Genomic DNA, 20,348 nt, shown 5'->3' on the forward strand with positions numbered 1-20,348 from the left:
ACAGCTGAGGAGAGAGGGGCATATTAACTCACCAACTGCTATCCAGGCCACATTACGGCTTTTGCAAACCGCATACAGAAGTGGTGAGAAACCAAATTTCTTACCCATAATAGAGATTTCAAACACGAAAGGAATCGGGCTGTTTATTTCATTTCAAAGTAAAGTGTCTAGTGTCTGTTTTCATGTATTGCTGCATTTCTTGTTAAGATTACATGTCAGCCTGGACATTTATTTTAGGCTCTATCTGAGAAAGGCACCTCACTGGTGCAGTTGTGCGCTTATGTGTTGATGGCATGTTTGATGTTCACCTTGGTCAAGCGCAGCGAGGTTAATGGTGGCCACATCAGCAGGTGACTTAAAAAGCGTTTAGCAGTTATTATTGATGATGCAATTACTGTCCAGACAAAGGCGAAGTATGCTTCCCCTCTAACATTATACCAGAGGAGCTATGCATCTTGCTGCAGTCTGGAATCTCTTCCTCAGACCTCCATTCTGTAACCTCCTATTTATGGAAAATCATGTTGTCACTTGATGGGGTTTTTTTTCATGATACAGAGAAAACATAATCTACACAATATACTAGCAGATTCTCTGATTGTTGTGGTTTCTCTGTAACTTTGTAGGGTCTTTACATTACAATATTACGCAGCTTCGGGTGACTGATTGATCATTGAATTGATAGATTATTCATGACAGGCTTTAATGACTTAAAATGGGAGGAGAACATCTTGAATGGGAAATCATATTACCAGGTAGAAATTGTCAAAATACATGCATGGCACTGCCCAATTAATGAAAAATATAAATTTTAAAAGAAATGATTGGCATTCCTGTGGCACCTGACTCTTCAGCACTTCTATTTTTATTCAAGCCACATGAGAATAATTGACCCCCTGCACAGGTTCAACTTCCAGGTGAACAAGCTCATTGGTGGGTCAAAACAAAACTCTGTCAAGTCATCAGGTGTGCTGATTTGGGTTTTGGATAGCCCGCCCTTCACCTAATTAGAGCCTTGTGAGACCTCCTGGGTGGCTGCTCATGGTAACCTGCAATATAAACACAACCTGTCCACATGAGGAGTGTGTGTGAGTAGCACCGATTTCATTTTACACAGCAGGGGGAGATTTTTACTGTTATTACCTGAGGGCCGTTATGCAGACAGATGCCATCTCAGTTGGAGGCGCTCAAGTGAACAGCACGCTCTTACACATGCAAGGGTGCACACTTGCATACATATTTAGATGCATGTTTTGTTAGTCTACTTACAAACACATTCATTACTAATGTTTTGTGATACTAGACTTTTAAGAGTTCTGACAGAAAGAGAGGCCACATTTCTCCCATACTGGCTTTTTGGCATTGGTTCTCTGTTAAAATCTTTCTCCACACATATCAAGTCTTCAATAATCAGTCCCTGTCATAGCTTAAAGATTTCATAGTATCCTATTTTCCCAATAGAGCAATTTGTTCTCACAATGCAGGCTTACTTGTGGTTCCTAGAATTTTACAAAGTAGAATGGGAGGCTGAACGTTCAGCTATCAGAAGATAGACTCCTTCTCTAAGTTTAAGATTTGACTCAAAACCCTCCTTTTTGATAAAATTTACAGTTAGGGCTAGATCAGGTGACCTTGAGCCATCCCTTAGTTATATTACTATGGGCTGAGAGTGCTGTGGGACTTCCTGTGATGTGATACAATGTTATACACTGATTATTTCTTAACACGTGTCTTTACAAACTCTTTAGATTCATTGAGACACCAAATGTCGGTGAGAACAAGTTAGATGTTAGAGTCTTTACTCAATAAAGAGCAAGTCTACCAGTAAATACTAAGGACCTGTGGATCCATCCATCCATTGTGAGGGTCATTCAGGGTCATGTAAAGATCATACTAGCATGATCCTTACATTCTGTTTCTTCAAGGATACGCTAATCATCCTAGCTAGCATAGCTTGGTGATGCTTTTAACAGTGTTGAGAAGGTTACTTTTAAAATGTATTCCATTACAGAATACAGAATACATGCCCCAAAATGTATTCTGTAACCTATTCCATTACGTTACTCAATGACAGTAACGTATTCTGAATACTTTGGATTACTTAATATATTGTGGCGAGTTCAGACAAGGAGGAGACGGAGGTATCGTTTGGTCTTGCTTCCCGTGAGCTAGCCAGGGAGCACAGCCGTTTATTACATTTGCAGAAGAACACACTGCCACTAGCTAACTGCTCAGCGCGGCAACCACAACACACATAGGGCGCCCTCTGACCCCGGAAGGACACACCGTCGCAGCGAGAGGGCGTCACCCGTCACCATGGCAACATACACAAAACATAACTGTACAAGCAGAACCCCGAACAGCCCTGACCCGCTACAATATTATCATGCTTTTTACAACAACGTGAATGTACTATTGCTGTGTGATTTATTACTATTACTGAAGGTCCGCGACTCCGAACTGTAGTAAAGGGACCTCTGACTAATGCTGGGCTCACACTGTGCGATTTTTGGCCCATTTTGAGCCGATTTTTGAGTCGTGCGATCGTTTTGGCGATCGGCCCGATTTTGGCCTTCATCGTGCGTCGTGCATCGTGTAGTATAAGTGGGGTAACGAGAAGCGATTGACACCTCACGACCAGCTCCCGATCATCAATCTCTTGGTCGTGAGGGTGTCACCGCAGTTTGCCACACTGCGCACGCGCAAACACAAATGTCAGCGAAAAAGACGGCGTAGCACGGCAGTGCAGCGTGTGATCTGGACACAAGCGATGGAGGCACAACCTGTCGAACCATCCGAGCCCTTTCGATGTGGCCTCACAAAATTATCACGACCACAACAACCGTGAAAATAGTTGGATCGACACTGCTGCTCAATCACAGCTGCCTGACCAATGTTTTTCATTAGCAATTTAGCAAAGTTGATGGTGGTGGTGTGTCTGTGTGAGTGAAAGACGGAGAGGGAGAGCGAGCGACAGAATTTCTGTTATAACCTTCATTTTTATGGACGCACAGTGTGAGCACTCAGGTCGCATCAGAGCATCGGGCCGTATAGTGTGAGACCCTGCATCGTGACCTATGAACTTCTAACCCCTGCGAGTCAATCGTACAGTTTGAGCAGGAGCTGAATCGCGCGACTGAAAAAATCGCACAGTGTAAGCCCAGCATAATACGGCGGGGTCCCTGTCGGCTGGTAGCCGAAAAATAGCTCTACTTTGTTGTGTGGGTCAACTTTTTTTGCGACAGACAGAGAGAGGCGTTGAAAGGCTGCTCCAACGGAACTTGTTGTTTTCGGAGGAAAACACGAACACAGTGTACAGTCGAGTCTTAATAGCTTACTTACAACTGGGCTCGTCAGGCACTCTTCTTGGCTGCAGTGGTTATTATTATATTTACATGCTTCCAGCTCCCGTTTTTGCTCGATGACTGCTCGTACCTTTCCACTCCCCTTTTTCTCCCTCCTAGCGCTCACAGACACATAACGTGTATGGCAGTCCATTCTCCCAGCAGCACGGACTACACTGAACATGATGCTACATTCTTTAGAGCTATGCTTGTAGCATTCTGCCTGTTAGCTTAGCACAACAACAACAACAACGAAAAGGCGCTCTCTCACCCAGGAAACACACAGTCGCAGAGAGAGAGAGCGTCGCCCTGTAACCATGGCAACCGTAACGCTGCCGCCTGGAACAACAGAACGTAGCTGTCAAACAAACCCCAAACAGTCCTGACCCGCGACAAAATGAAACAGGAAAGTACCGCAGTGTATTCCATTTATTTCAACAAAGTAACTGTATTCTGAATACCACCTTTTTAAACGGTAACTGTAACGGAATACAGTTACTCATATTTTGTATTCTAAATACGTAACGGCGGTACATGTATTCCGTTACTCCCCAACACTGGCTTTTAATATGGCAATAATACACAGTGAGTTTTAAAGCTTTACACTGTAAGATTATTCAATTTAAATGTGCTGTAAATTAGAAGAGCTGCCACAAATTAGTTCTATAGCTGTATGTATTTGCATAAATGGTCAACTGTTCCACTGATTCTTGAAGTTTGAGTCTTGTATTCATGGTTATTACCTATTAAGTAACACAGCAGAGATATGGCAATAAATGTCCAATTTACACTTTACTATGTACTGCTGGAAAACTAGCTTAAGTGTTTGCCAGCATCAAAATATAAATCTGATAAGCACCGTGCCCTACAGCCACTAGTGACTCATTTATCTTGGGAAGACAGAAGAAAAATATAAAACCTGAGATGGGTGATAATAATTGTGTATGCGTTACTTGTCAGGTTGTTCAAGTGATCATACCTGTCACAACTGTATCACTATTTCACTTGACAGTTTCTCTATGCCTTCATGCTTTTGAGAAACATTATTGGTAGTAGGGGAAAAACACGACAGGGGTTTGTGGCTTAGCACATTATTAACTGGTACACCCGTCAACCTGTGCTGCAGTGTCATTGACCTTGTCTTTGTTTTGGTATTTTTCTATGCAGAGAGATGCTACTATTGTGTTGTGGGATTCAATGGAAGCTTTTCACAGCAGGTTTGGGAATTTTTGTTGTCCAAAACAAGGTAGCCAAATGTGTATAGAGGAAATACAACACAACACTAAATTGTATATTATAAGATGGATAACCATAAAGATTCTATTGTGTACTGCTTGTTTTACAAATTAAACTGTCTTTCTTTTATGTACTTTAAGATAAAAAGCATGATACTATTTATTGTACAATGCACGCCATGAATTATGAAAAAAAAAACAGAAAACATGTGCTGCTATAAAAAAAAAAAATAAAGAACTGTTTGAGATAAAGATTGAATTATTTCCCTAAATCTTATTTTAAAGATGTATAGATGCAGAAAGAAAAAGCTTTTTTCTCTCATATAACTGAAACAGATATGCAACACAAGCACCATGGGCAATTTCATTTAGTATATTCAAAATGATCTCATATTTTAACATAGTCCAGTATGTTGTTGTCATGGCATGGTTAAGTATAGTAGTTGTTTTTTTCCATGTTTAATGTTTTATTAAACATAAAAAAAATAACAAAATGTGTTCATAATTTAAAAAAAGACTCATATTTGAAGTTATATATTATCCAGCAGGAAACTGGGCTTTTTCCATATAAAACTTAGATTTAATGTTGAATTGTAATGCTTCTCACATATATAAAAGCAATTAATTGTCCAGCTCTTTTCTAAGACCTAACACATTAATATCTCTGATCAAAAGTAATGGTTGCAGAGTAGAGTTGATCAGAATCAAATGGTGGCCTCTAGCATTGACAGCAATAAACACGGAAATAACTCATCCCACTTTTTACGTCAGGAAATTAAACCCTGCTGCAAATATGTCTTTTCTGCTCACCACGTGGAAACAAAATCAAGACAAAACACCCAATTATTCACATTCTTCAGTTTTTCATTTTTCTGCCTCCCTCTCTCTTATTCTTTTCTTTCATCACTCTCTCATTACTCACATAATTCTGTTACCTAGCACCAAGATGAGACATCAATTCCTCTGCCGCTGAGAATTGCAAATTAGCTTTGAGTTAGCTCTTGAGGACATGGGAGGAGACAGGAGTGGGAGGAGGAGAAGAGATAAGCTAATGAGTAAGTTTGAATTAGCCTTCACTCGCAGTGGGAGAGAAACAATGCTAGAAAATTTGAAAGAATTTCAGTGACAAATTGGGGAGTTTTAATATCGTGAGTGACGACTTGCATCACAGCTGCATGCAGTGTTGGTTTCATTCCAGTGTTGTTTGGGTGTTACAGAGCAGGTTCCAGTCAGGGGGAAATTAGCATTCTACAAAGCTTCAAACTAGCCTTGCAAGGTCATTTGATTAAAAAAATAATGAACAATGAGGTAAACATAAGGGAAATTAGATCAACCAGTCAGTTAACCACACAACCTAGCTTTAATAATTAAATGCAAAGTAAGTGCCTGACTTTTGGTTTCCTGAAGTCTGTCAGTTACATTTTTTAACCCATACATTAAAAGAAAAAAAATCAAAGCACTTTGTCACTCTGCTTTTTGTCAAACACCGCCTCCTTTTTATATTTGAGCATTTTCCTCATTCTCTTCCACAAAGGCCAGACCGGGACAGATTAAATTTCAAGCATAAATAAATATTGTGAAAAGGTCACCTTCCATCTGTTATTTGTGCAACCTCTAAAAGTAATTACATACAGAATGGTGTCGGCAAAGCTGTTTGTGTGCTTTCGTTGTCTAAACAGCATATCTCCCGGAGCTCATTTCATATACACCTGTGGACCATGCAATGGTAAACAGGTCCAGTAAACAGAGGTAAACACAAAATCAGATGGCTTGCACTGATTCATTTAAGGGTATTAATTGTACATTGTAAAACAACAAAGTACCTATTACAGTTATCTTGTTTCCACTGTGAATCTTCAGATAATGAGTTTGAAAAAGAGAATTGCTTTGCTTAAATTTGATTTCCCCAAAATCCGCTCTGTGCCATATTACTAAATATGAGATATTGTCCCTTTTTGGGCCCTACAGGAAGGACGAATGCATAAAGATGTTTATAACACATATCTCAGTGCTAAAGAGAATTAGACCTTATAAACTCCTAGGTGATGCATGCATTATAAATGGAATAATATGCAGTGTCTTCTGAGCAGCACAGCATTGCGTGCTTGCCTCCTTTTAGGAGAGGCAACCAAAAGAGGTCAAACGTGACATCAGGGGAAGGCAAGTGAAGCACCACTCTGCACTTTGAAGGAAAGGAGAGAGGACTTTCTCTTGGGACTGATTTTAAAGGGCAGTTTTTTATCTATGTGATCTAACTCTACATTCATTTTATACTGTATGTTTCAACTTAGGGGTGGTTTTTCTTTCTAGAATTGTATTTGGTTGTTTTTCTGAGTACAAAGCTGTGGTATGTCACTAGCAATTATGTGTCTGGTCCGTCTTTAAAGGTAACAAAGGTTCTGTGAATATATTTGGTTTGTCAGTTACATTTTTAAAAAAAAAGAGTTTTCAAATAAGAAAAAATAAAATGACAAGACCTCGAGGGAAATTAAAAGGAGAGAATTTAAAAACAAACAAACAATTAAAAAATATTTTAAAAAGCACAAATTAAATTAAAATATTAATAGTGAAACCTGACAGAAATATTCACAGACGAAACTGGGTGGAACTAATCTGCAATCCGAGTGCTGCCAGGAGCAACACCATTTAAAAAGCGCCATGTAAGGTCACATTTAAAGCAGTATGGGGCTAACAAGCACTGTGCTTATAAACAATACATTAGGAGAAAAAGCTGCTTCTAGACAATATTATCGTCTGCGTTAGGGCAAAACACATTCACATAGAAAGTCTGTAGGATGCTGTGTGCCAAAATAATCTGCGAGACAATTTTCTGGCTCCGGACTGCTGCCATCAGTTTGAGGACAGTTTATGTTATCTTGGGGATTAGTAGTACATTCATATGCAGCTCTGTAATCTGGTCACCCTAATAATGTCAAGATGGCTCATCTATGTTGTGGTCTATGATCGATTTGTTCATTTTAGTCAGAAAAAATAACAACAAAACAAATCAATGATAAAAGTTCTGAATTATTTTTGACATATTAGGTTGTAATTGGTTATGGGCTAATAATAAAGGGTTGTTTACAAAGAATAAAAAAATCATTATGTCATAAAGTAGCTATGATTATAAAATTCTTTAGGGTAAATAGCAAATTTCATCAATATGTTTTGGGGGTATTTTTTTGCTTGTTTTTCATTTAAGTATGATTATATATGTCAAGCCAAAAGCTATACCAGCACTGGATATTTAATGTAAAATAATGCATAAATTGAAAGTGAAATACGGCACTTTTGCTTTATGGTTTGCATGATTTATAATGCATATTTTCTGTTGGCAATTTACATTTATTTGCAATTAATATATATGTGTATATTCATTTCTGTGCAAAGGTTTTCACTTAATGATTAATGACTACTAAAACTAATGGAACTAAACTGCTGGACCTGTCAAAATAAAAGGAGGGGAAGAAGGAGAAGCTGTTGATCATTGAGTGCAATCTAGTTACAATCCTTTGGGTCGATGCATCACTCAAGTGGGGAAGCTGAACACGGCTTCTAAAATCATAACTTGACAGTGAAAAAATGAGAGACTGGGAAACTGGAGGACAAGGAAGTAGAAATCTGCAAGCTTTGAGCTGGAACACTAGGTGCAATGACCTGGAACTCTGGCAGCAGACAACAATCAAGATAAGATAAAGTTACACAAAAACCTCATTCAACTCTACTAAGTTCTCAAACCTGCATGCTGAAATTAAACACGGCTGATCACGCTATCAGGGGAACAACTCAAGATGGAGATAATGTTAATACAAAGATTACTGTCTCACTTAGACATTAGATTTGTCTGGGGAGGTCATACAAAAATTCCCTAGGGAACACTATCTAGCTATATCTTTTTCATCCACCTATGTTATTCATGTAGACTTCTCATTTAAAATGGACGTGACCCTAATGACATCCTGGGGGCTGTATGACATTGTTTGTTTCATCTGACTGACTTCAGACAATTAGGTTATTAATTTGCAAGCTGTATTTATGTGAATTCATTTATATGCTTTTAGCATTTTGTAAGGTCATGAATTCTTTGAAACTGAGATTGCAAGGTTTTATTGCTATGGTGACAAGATGAAATTAAAAGGAATAATATATACCAACTGCATTAATTAATATTAACAGTTTCATTTGTTTCTTCTGCTACATCTTTCTTCTCTCATTTCATACTATGGCAAGGATGACTGATGAGCCACATATGGCTTGATTTTATCCATTTGAGATGGACCAGTAAAGCCACTTAACTTTTAAAAAAACTAGCTCAAATAAAACTAACAGTTTGGACAACTACTCTAATGATGCCCCAGCCAAAAACATATATATATATATATATATATATATATATATATACTTTCCTAACTATCACGAGTCTTGGATGCCATCTTCAAACCTCCAAATAACTTATTTGGGAAGTTATTTTGAAGAATTATCTGAATCGGTTGGTCACTGGGACATAAAATGACTAAAACCTGCCCCCATATAATGTTTACTGTCTCCATAACTCATAGTTATTTGTTGTTGATGAATTCTTTGAGGATTCTTTGACTGCCACATCTCTCCATTAAAATATCTCTGACTAAGTTAAACAAAGTACTTAGTTCTGGATTTTGATTTCTTCAGTGTTACACCCCAAATTGACTAATTGTCAGGTGGATTTATAATGTATGAAACAAAATCACAGCAACGAAATATATACTTAATTAATCTATGCCATCATCAAAAGCACAAGGAAATATTGATGTCAAATGCTGTGTAATATGTGTCAATTTCTGTGGGATTGTGTACGGCTGTTTAACACTCAAGTAGTTAGTTGCAGTTTTAAAACTTGGCCTTCTGTGCCAAGGTCTAATGTGAGGCAGCTTGTCGTAAACTCTTTGTTGGCCTCGCAGTCCAGGAACCATGAGGCTAATAACATCACTGTTGTTAAAATTTACTGTGTTTCTACTCGCTGGAGTCAGATCCCTCATTGATCAGAGTAAATCAACTCACCAAACTATAAAACATCATCTCAGAGTGATACCACTAATGATCTGCCCCAGCTGACGAGACCCACTGTCTGAAGGGTTGCTGAGGTATCAAAGTCTTGCTGTCTGTCTCCTTTCCCCCCATGGCATCCTCACACTTCATCTAATAATGGAAATTTACTGCAGGTCTTTTTTTCTTGCTCACTTGGCGAGATAAACAGCCTGATGAATCAGGCGTAATGCACAGGCTTACGGGCACAGACAGCACGCAGCCCACAGTAAATATGTGCAGACAGGATCGGATTTCAGCATTAGCAGTGAGGAGATGCATTTATTTGCCTCTCACCCAGACTCATAACAGCACTGAGCCTCAATTACCACGTCTGAGAAGTGCAGATAATACATGCAAACGGCACCACTCCCAACCATTACCAGCACATATATAGAGTTTGCTTTTCACACTGTCTGAACTGCACTTCATTGAACAATGTTGTAGCATTTATAGTCAAGTGATTATCCGCTAAAAGATGAACGGACGATATGTGTGTAGTTGTTTGCTGCTGCTGCACATGTTTGAGCATGTGCACAAATGTGTGCCAAGCAATAGTATAAATTAAAGGGATTATGTGGTTTATTCTCTTATGCTCAAAGAGTCTGCATAATTTAAAATACCTGGCGCCAGGTGAGAGTCCCTGTGATATAAAGTACCATTGAGCTATATTTTTCATGTCACTTTTCCCTTTTACTTGTGGTGTGTTGGGCATTTATGAGAGCTAATAAGCTGCAGGCCAATGTTTCATCTGAAAGGAAGCAGATATAAAAGTCAGAAAAAGCAATTTTTATATTATGTTAGAGATTGTTGTGTGAAACAACTTTATATCACATGCAAATGCTACTTTTGTTCTAGTCTTGTTTTTATAATGTGTAATTGACAAGGTAGCTGTTCAACAGACAATAGCAGCCAAACTGCGCCAGGAAAATGAGATCATTATGCTTATGTACTGAAGCATTCTGGTTTCCGTTATGTAAGAGTGTGACCTTAAAGCTGTGAAAACTAAATTTAGACATGTATCGAATGCACTGAGACTTGGCTTGGACTTTGCTTGAATGTGCTTTATGAGACTTGGAGCTTGACTTGATTTTCTCTTTGTTTTTTTGTTTTTTTTAATTCAAAGCTTGAATGGGATGCATTTAGTGGCTGCAGACCAACAATGTGCAAAAAGAAGAAAATATTGTATAAAAGAGAAAGAAGGAGAAACAAAAACCAAAGAGTAATAACAAAGGAAGCACGTGAGCAAAACAAAAATGGAACGAAGAGATAATGAGTGTGTGGTGATGGAGATTGAAGAGTTGCAAATGTTTTCTCACCACATCTCTCAATTCTTACTGTCTCTCTCTTTCCTGCTCTCTCTCTCTCAAACGCACATAATATTATTAGAATCACCTGGTGTGTGTTGTTAAATATGTATTGATATATGTCATAAAAAAGCAGCACAAAAAGGAAAAAAAACAAGGAGAAAATGATTTGGTTTTCTAATGTCTAATGTGCCACTGTGTTCAGATATGGCATCAGAATAGAATCACTGATTATTGATGCCCCAGTGTGAGAAGGTCCTCTTAAGCCAGCAGCTTAGCTGCAGTGCAGCCTGGGTACAGTGTCAGCCCCCCCCCCCCCCCCCCCCCCCCCCCCCCGCCGCCCCCGCCCACTGGATGTCAGCCCTGAATTGTGTTTTGATGTTTCTTCAGACCCACAATTGAGCTCCATTCTCAGCAGCCAAAACAGACATTTGTCAATTCATATGCATCAGGGCACTTTTTCCCCCCTCCCTCTCATTTTCCTCAGCTTTCTTTCTCTGTTGTGTCTTCCTTTCGTTCTAGCTCTGCTGCACTCAGTAACATCAATCGAGCAAGAGGATATGAGTGGCCGCGAGCCCCCTACTGCTAGTGGTGTCACATGTGATTACCATTATTTATAAAACTCACTCAGGCTCGGTTGCGAAGTCGGCCTCTCCCGGCCTCCGTCCCTGCACACTACAGTCAATATTTGCACGCAATCCTGAACTGTTGAGAGTTTCCATGGTGGTGAGAGCCTCCATTACATGAAATATTCAGGGCGAACGGACACTCCCATGAGGCCAAGCGCAGGGTTTTTACTCCGATTTGATTATACGACATGATTTTTTCATGAGCTATGACAGTCCTGTTGAATTAGAGTCAGCTCTGAATCTTTGTGATAGTCACGGAAGCCAAAGAGGAGGAGCAGGGTGTCCTCTTCCCTGACTCTGTCTTTAACTCACTCTGTCTGTCTAACAGGGAGAATAAAATTTACCTGAATTAAAGAATCCCTTGTAAAGCACAAGATATGCATCATGTGTGCTGTAATATCATGTTATGGTTAATGGATCATTTGTTTTCATATCTCCACCTACCTATCATAAAGATGTTGCTGGTATCAGGGTTGATAGATTGAATGCTATCTGTGGCCCTGAAATACATTTTGTTTTCATTTTTTTCCAATATGTTACATTTTGTTTTGCTTCAATAGTACCAAAAAATACAAATTAAAAAATTGATTAAAGTACCGGTATTTACTTCTTGCACAATAGTAATGGGATATTGGGCATTCCAGTAAATTCTTGTTACAGCAGTTATGCTACAAAACTAAATGCATCACATCCATCATTTCAGAAGTGCATGGCAATGAAAGTCTCATGTTCCACAAGGCAGACATCTGTCCTGGTAACTTCTCTGAAATAGGTAGGCAGTAATTTGCTCCTTTTACGAAAGAAGAAATTTAAGCTGTGCATGATGTCAATTGTTTATTTAAATAATTGGCTTTAAAGCTATAGGTACACAAGAGCATGATATTTTAGATAAAAGAGACAGCAAGAGAAATAAAAGGAATCATGCATTAAGAGTGTAAAATATTCATTAATGATTTCAGATTAAAAAATTAGATCTACTACCACATATAAATGAAACCTGCATAAAGGGAATTTAATAATACTGTGTTGTGCCTTTTGTTGATTTTATGGCTAAATTCCGATGAATGCTTAGCAACATACACAAACACAATATTTGTCTTGCTGCATGACCCAATTTTGGCCACGCTTTAGCTGTCAGACACATGCCTGTTACATTTCCCGTTAGAATATGTTGGTATATTGAGATATTCATGGACAACTCAATTTGAGGCATGTACAACGAGGCAGAATTTTGAGTTATGACTCCAGGTTAACCCTGTGGTTTCTGTACTTCGAAGGTGGTTTACTTTTCAGTTAAATATACTGTCTGGGGAAATCTATTCAACGTATATACATTACAATGCACTTATTGACAGATTACATTATGCATGCATTACAGCTGTATTACTCTGCACTAAAGTATGGTTGGTAAACTGGCTTGCTTGCAGACTAAAAATGAAAAGCATTTTTTGTTATAAAAAAACAAAACAAAGTTAAGTTATTGTTTGAATGATTTCATACTTGCTTTACCTACATTTTCACAGCGTTCCAACTTTTTTGGAAATAAGTTTGCAGTTGTTCAATGACTTACAGCATATTGATAAAAACAACAAATGAGTCTGATTTTGTACCTATAATTTATTCATTAAAGGCAATAGTAATGACTGCATACGGTATACTCATTCAAATAATACACAAATAACTATATATTTTAAGACAAATCTTATTTATATGACATCTTTAGATGGCTTTGCATACATCAGAAAATGAGAGAAAACTGTGTAACTGCCTAATTAAAACCATTCGACTTATATAACAGGTATAAAAAACAATGAAAAAGAAAAAACAAAAAAGTACAAAATGAAGAAAAGAAAAATATGTTGTAGTCAAACTGATCAATTTTACTTATTATGCTCTTTTTTGGTTATGCTTATGTAAATGATATCGCCTCTTCTTCCACTGTTCTTGAACAAATGAAGAGTAGGAAAAGTGGAAAACTAACTTGCTGGTCGGATGCAATACGGTGGAATCTCTCACTAAGTCCCCGTCACTGGGCTGCTATGCTCCAGCAGTTATATCATAAATGCAGATTCTTGATCAGCAAAGCTTTGGCTGTACTCAACTACTACAATTTCTCATTTGAGTTAAAGGCATAAGCATGTGTCAGCTGACAAAAACACGCCTGAGTCATTTCTCACTAAATACTCCCCATTCTGCCATTGATATGTTTTTTTAATCAGCTTAAATTTTTGGGAAATCCATGCTGGTTGGTAGTAATCTACTTTCTATCAGTGTAGCACATAATTCTCTTTATCTTTTAGTTTTCAAAAATCTGAACAAAATCAACTTGGATTAATTATTTCTTAGGAAGTTATTTACTCTTTTGCTCAATGATGAAGAGGCACCAAGACTCTCAGTACCTGACTGCTTCGTTACTAGGACAGTCAAGGTCATTCTTAACACCTGCCTTTGGTCCACTGAACCAGATGATTGTCAGCTGAATCCAGCATTGTCGATTTGGCCTTTTGATTCTCACATACACAAATACACACTCACACACATACAATACTACACATGCATGTACACAGAGTGAGAGATTATTGGTTCCTGGCTCTAACAGGCTGAATCCTGGCTTCCCAAACACACACTCGTTTATAAGTGACCCAGCTTTAAGACATGATTGGTCAGAAGCCACGAAGGTGGACAGAATGACAGCAATAAGAGAGAGAGAGTGAGAGAGGAGGTGTGTGTGTGTATGTTTGTGGGTGTGTGTGAGTGTGTGTGTGTGTGTTGACAAGATAACTAAACGTGTTTAGGGGCTTGTCCAACTGTCACCACTTGACCGAAAAGTACACACACACACACACACACACACACACACACACACACACACACGCGCGCACACACACAATGTCAGTCTGAGTTGAATACTGATGAAAGATTCAAGTTTAATATTTTCTTTATGTTATACAGCATACAATGATTCTGTAATAATCACACATATTTGTGCAGGATTTGAGAGTTTGATTCTCCTTTTTGCCTTATGAAAAAAGAAGTTAACTTTGGATGAATGTCATTGCTTGTCATTGTCGTTTATATTATAAGCGTGTCTTCTAATTAAGGTCATTTGTGCCAGTTAGTTTAAACTTTCTGAGTTTAAGTTTCAGCTTTACGAACTTTACGAATGACTTATTGTATTTATCTTTTTTTCCCCCTTTTGGATTGTCATATGCTGCAATTACTAAGCAGATTTAAAAGATTTAAATTCATTCCATTTAATCTCCTGTCATTCTAAAACAGATTTCATCCATTTTGAGGATTTAATGCTTTAGCATGCAAGCTAGTGGGCGTCAAATGATAGCTTATGTCCATCTGATGAAAGGTCTCTTAATGCGTCTTTAGTGCTGTTATTGTTTTATAAACAAAGCTTAATATACTGTAAAAACAAACAAACAAAAAACACCAAAAAAAACCTGTATGTTTACCATGTTTACCAGCCATAGTTAGCTTTCTGGTCTTTAAGTCTGACATCATTAGCCGTTTCCGGGTTCAAACTCCGCTTTAGGTCCCAAAGTCAAATGAACACATCACTGAGAGTTACAAAAGGTCTACATTTTTTCATCTTTAATAAAATGATCACTGTGGCTGCTCTACCAGGTCTAACAATTAAGTTTAAAATCCAGGCATCCATGAAAACAGAATTTATGAAATTTAATGGAGTTAGCAGGGAGTTAGCTTGGTGGTTCCACCTAAATATGACTGAGAGATTTCTGAAAAAATTAAAACATACAGCTCTGCTATCACTTCCGGCACAAATGAAGACAGAAAACTAAACAACAGTGATGTTTGTAGGGTTACTAAAGTTGGGCTAGCTGGTATATAACTGATGTGCTACATGGCGGCTAGCTACATACCTATGGTTAGCATAATATAAACACATTGTCACACTGAAGCTGAAGGATGAATGGTAACCTTTTACCACTTGATGAAAGTTAACATGAGGGTTCCCGATGGTTAGGGACAAATGTAAATCGCATGGCAGGAATCTGTCAATGGACCAAACTAAAGTCAGCAGAACAACTGAGATAATCCATCCACAGTATGAGGTTAGTCAATATATTGCTGCTTGGTCTGGGCTGTAGTTACACAGTAAGGTTTTAAAAACTGAGGTTTAAAATGAATAGTGGTGATAAAAACTGAGAGAGTCAAACAGTGATTACCAACTTTTTTTAGGCTTGTTCAAATTAAAGAGAATAAGATACAAAGCATTAAAACATGTTAAAAACACAACAGCCTTAATAAATGAAGAGTAGTTTGTTCATAAGACATCACTTAAAGACTGGGTATGTTTATGTTTACTAGCATTTCTTTAATGATATACTACCCCTATCCTAATATCTATTTTTCCAGTGTTGGGTTTAACTTTATGGTAAGATAGCTGTAAAATTATAATAGTAATTTCCATAGTATATTTTTTGTATCATAAATTTGTTTTTATATAAATGCAAACTTACAAAATGTAATTTCACTTTTTTAAACATGTTAATATCTAGCTTATGCTAAGATATTTGATGGGTTACAACTTGAACTTTTTATAATTTTTACATACTTTTTGTAGTCAATATTGCTTTGTTTTTCTTAATTCCCACAAATTAAAAACAATATGTGTGAATCGTAGTATCACTCAATGACAGCAGCAACAACTACAGGGAGTGCAGAATTATTAGGCAAATGAGTATTTTGTCCACATCATCCTCTTCATGCATGTTGTCTTACTCCAAGCTGTGTAGGCTCGAAAGCCTACTACCAATTAAGCATATTAGGTGATGTGCATCTCTGTAATGAGAAGGGGTGTGGTCTAATGACATCAACACCCTATATCAGGTGTGCATAATTATTAGGCAACGTCCTTTCCTTTGGCAAAATGGGTCAAAAGAAGGACTTGACAGGCTCAGAAAAGTCAAAAATAGTGAGCTATCTTGCAGACGGATGCAGCAGTCTCAAAATTGCAAAGCTTCTGAAGCGTGATCATTGAACAATCAAGCGTTTCATTCAAAATAGTCAACAGGGTCGCAAGAAGCGTGTGGAAAAACCAAGGCGCAAAATAACTGCCCGTGAACTGAGAAAAGTCAAGCGTGCAGCTGCCAAGATGCCACTTGCCACCAGTTTGGCCATATTTCAGAGCTGCAACATCACTGGAGTGCCCAACAGCACAAGGTGTGCAATACTCAGAGACATGGCCAAGGTAAGAAAGGCTGAAAGACGACCACCACTGAACAAGACACACAAGCTGAAACGTCAAGACTGGGCCAAGAAATATCTCAAGACTGATTTTTCTAAGGTTTTATGGACTGATGAAATGAGAGTGAGTCTTGATGGGCCAGATGGATGGGCCCGTGGCTGGATTGGTAAAGGGCAGAGAGCTCCAGTCCGACTCAGACGCCAGCAAGGTGGAGGTAGAGTACTGGTTTGGGCTGGTATCATCAAAGATGAGCTTGTGGGGCCTTTTCGGGTTGAGGATGGAGTCAAGCTCAACTCCCAGTCCTACTGCCAGTTTCTGGAAGACACCTTCTTCCTGTACCACTGCTTGAAGAAGTCTGCATCCTTCAAGAACTGAACCCCATTGAGAACCTGTGGTCAATCATCAAATGTGAGATTTACAAGGAGGGAAAACAGTACACCTCTCTGAACAGTGTCTGGGAGGCTGTGGTTGCTGCTGCACGCAATGTTGATGGTGAACAGATCAAAACACTGACAGAATCCATGGATGGCAGGCTTTTGAGTGTCCTTGCAAAGAAAGGTGGCTATATTGGTCGCCGATTTGTTTTTGTTTTGTTTTTGAATGTCAGAAATGTATATTTGTGAATGTGGAGATGTTATATTGGTTTCACTGGTGAAAATAAATAATTGAAATGGGTATATTTGTTTTTTGTTAAGTTGCCTAATAATTATGCACAGTAATAGTCACCTCCACACACAGATATCCCCCTAAAATAGCTAAAACTAAAAACAAACTAAAAACTACTTCCAAAAACATTCAGCTTTGATATTAATGAGTTTTTTGGGTTCATTAAGAACATGGTTGTTGTTCAATAATAAAATTATTCCTCAAAAATACAACTTGCTTAATAATTCTGCACTCCCTGTAAACTGATGAGCCAGTTCAACAGTTTTTAATCTGCTTGTGGAAAGTTCTTTTACTATTTTTTTTTTTTTTTTTTTTACATTCGTTATTATATTACTTTTATGCTTAAATTTTCAGGACCACAGAGCTGCAACTACCATTGATAAAAACAATACACATGGAGTGCTCAACTCCATGGGTCAAAATAAGAAAGACTTTCATATTAAAAATTATTTCTCTTACCATATATTTACCAGCCTCTGATCTTTAAAAGCAAACTCTTTGTGACTCAATAAAAAAAAATAAAAAAAAATAATGGTAAAAATCCTTATAATACCATCAATCATGGAAAAAAAACTTCTCAAGGGCCTAAAACAAGCCCATGTCTTGAAATAAAATGTTCTGGTTCAAAGTCTAAAAGTACACAATAGTCCTAAGTGATTAATGCCTGTCAGTGAATTATTCTATAAGAATGATTTATTTTTGAACAGTTATTAATTGTCTTCTTGGGTCGTTTCTGTGCAGCATATTTAAGTAAATAACATACCCAACTGAAATGTGGGACATTTTCTACACTGTGCTTATTATTATTTGGAAGTTGTTGCATTTCTTTTAAACAAAATGCCGGCTTTTACAAATCCATGATTCTTTTTGCGTACTCCAGAACTCCAATTAATTAATTTTGTCAGAAGAAAAGGTCAAGTTTGCATATTTGTCATTCTTAAGAAGCCATGCATACTGTTCCCCTCCCGCAAACTGTGTATTGGTAGAGAAAGCCTGCTGCTCTGGAACAAATCAAACCCATTACTTTGGAGCACTCCTCTTACTGATGACTACAAAGATTGGACTGAGCGACTGTGTCTGACTGTTTGACAGAAATGTCAGACCAAGGCAGACTGCTGCACAAATGGTACAGCGACTTTGACAATATCCTTCTTCTACCTAGATTTGCATATCCTGGATTAGATACAAAAAGGCTATTTTATTTCCAGATTGATAGCTAACTGGCACTTCACCAGTAAGAAATCTGTGCAAAAACTACCAACAATTTCCTCATAAAACTGTTGCCCAGAATGCAGAATAGTAGTTCAAAAAGACTGCTGTGTGTTATCACTGATCTAATTGAAGTGATAACAGCTTCATCAACACAGCCGTAGGGTGTGGAGAAATGAAGAGTATGAATGTGGTTATCTATTATGACACTAATTATAGTTATATGCCTTAGGCTCAGCAACTGTCCCTACACTATCTGTAATCTATTCCAGAACTTGAGTGCTTTACTAGGTTAAAACGGGGATGGAATATACAGCATATTAAATATAGCTGATGCTGTATTATCTAGTGGAATTATCTTCAAACAAAAACAACCAAATTAACTTTGAAATGAAAGAAAATGTTTGATTGGAACTATTATTTTGTTGCATGTGCATGAATCTGTGTGTTTCGCCATGCATGACTGTATGTGCACAGATGTGTGAGCATGATGATAGCATGGCAGCTGCTGGCAGAGAGCCTAACTTGAGGCAAGTGAAGAGGTCTTAAATAAAGCAGTAGTTTTCTGAGTAGCTGCACTCCTCTCTGTACACTTTCCCCTTCTCTGAAAGGCTGCAATTACCGTGTCAGCTGCAATACTGCTAACATGAAGAAAATAGCTCAAGCTAATTATTCTCTTTCTAGCTCAGTCAGTAAGAAGGAGGAGGACTGGGAAAAAGAAACTGTGAAATGGACAAATCTGTGGTAATGACTAAAACTAACGACAGATTAAATATGCAATGTTGGTCCCCGTATGTTATCGTTCTGCCAGATCTGTCAAAATATTATTATATTAAAGAGAGACACTGATTGGGGAAAGACTGGCTGCATCATATCTCACCACGTGGGGGACTCGGTGAAGCCCACAAATTTTTTGCAGACCTCATGGAGACTATTTAGCCTTGTTTTAAGTTTTTTGATATTTATTTTTCTGTTTATTTAGACCACAAAAAAAAAGGCTTTTCATACATGTACGGCTGTGCTCTCTTCTGTCAGCTAATCAAACAATGTAGGAAGAAAAGTATTACTTTCGTCACTCAAAGAGTGACAGTAAAAAAATAAAAAAAAATCTGCTTGAAAATGATTATAACTTCTGCATATATTTGCCTTTTTTTTTAGGACATTATATATTGCCATTACCATTAAATCATATTCATGACTCTCAGTACTGAACTTTGAAGAAGTCAGCTGCAGTTGATGAGTTTTAATATTGGGATTTTCAATCATTTTCAGTTGATGAGCTTTAATATTAGGATTTTCAATCATTTTCAATTCTTATTATTATATTTTTTCCCGTAAATGTACATAATATTTGATAAATGATCTTTTATTTTTGCCTCAGTGCAACTTATATCTAATCGAAAGCTTTCTTTGTTGTGATCTCTTGATGGAAATGCTGTTTTTAGTGGAATGGCACTACGCATTTGAAGTGTAAATGCTCTATTTATAAGTTTAAAAAGTAGCTTGGCAGAGTGGGCCTGTCACTTTTTTTCCCTTTGCTTTTGTGGATGCTACTTCTGTTTACTTCTATGCTCATGAAAAAGAGAAAAAAAACATATAGGTGATATTCCTCACGCTGCTGCATAGATTTGTTTTTTTATACTTTCCATTGAAAAGATGAAGTGAACAGTTTATTG

Source organism: Maylandia zebra, linkage group LG16 (genome assembly GCF_041146795.1).
Source record: "Maylandia zebra isolate NMK-2024a linkage group LG16, Mzebra_GT3a, whole genome shotgun sequence".
In the NCBI taxonomy this organism is placed as follows: Eukaryota; Metazoa; Chordata; class Actinopteri; order Cichliformes; family Cichlidae; genus Maylandia; species Maylandia zebra.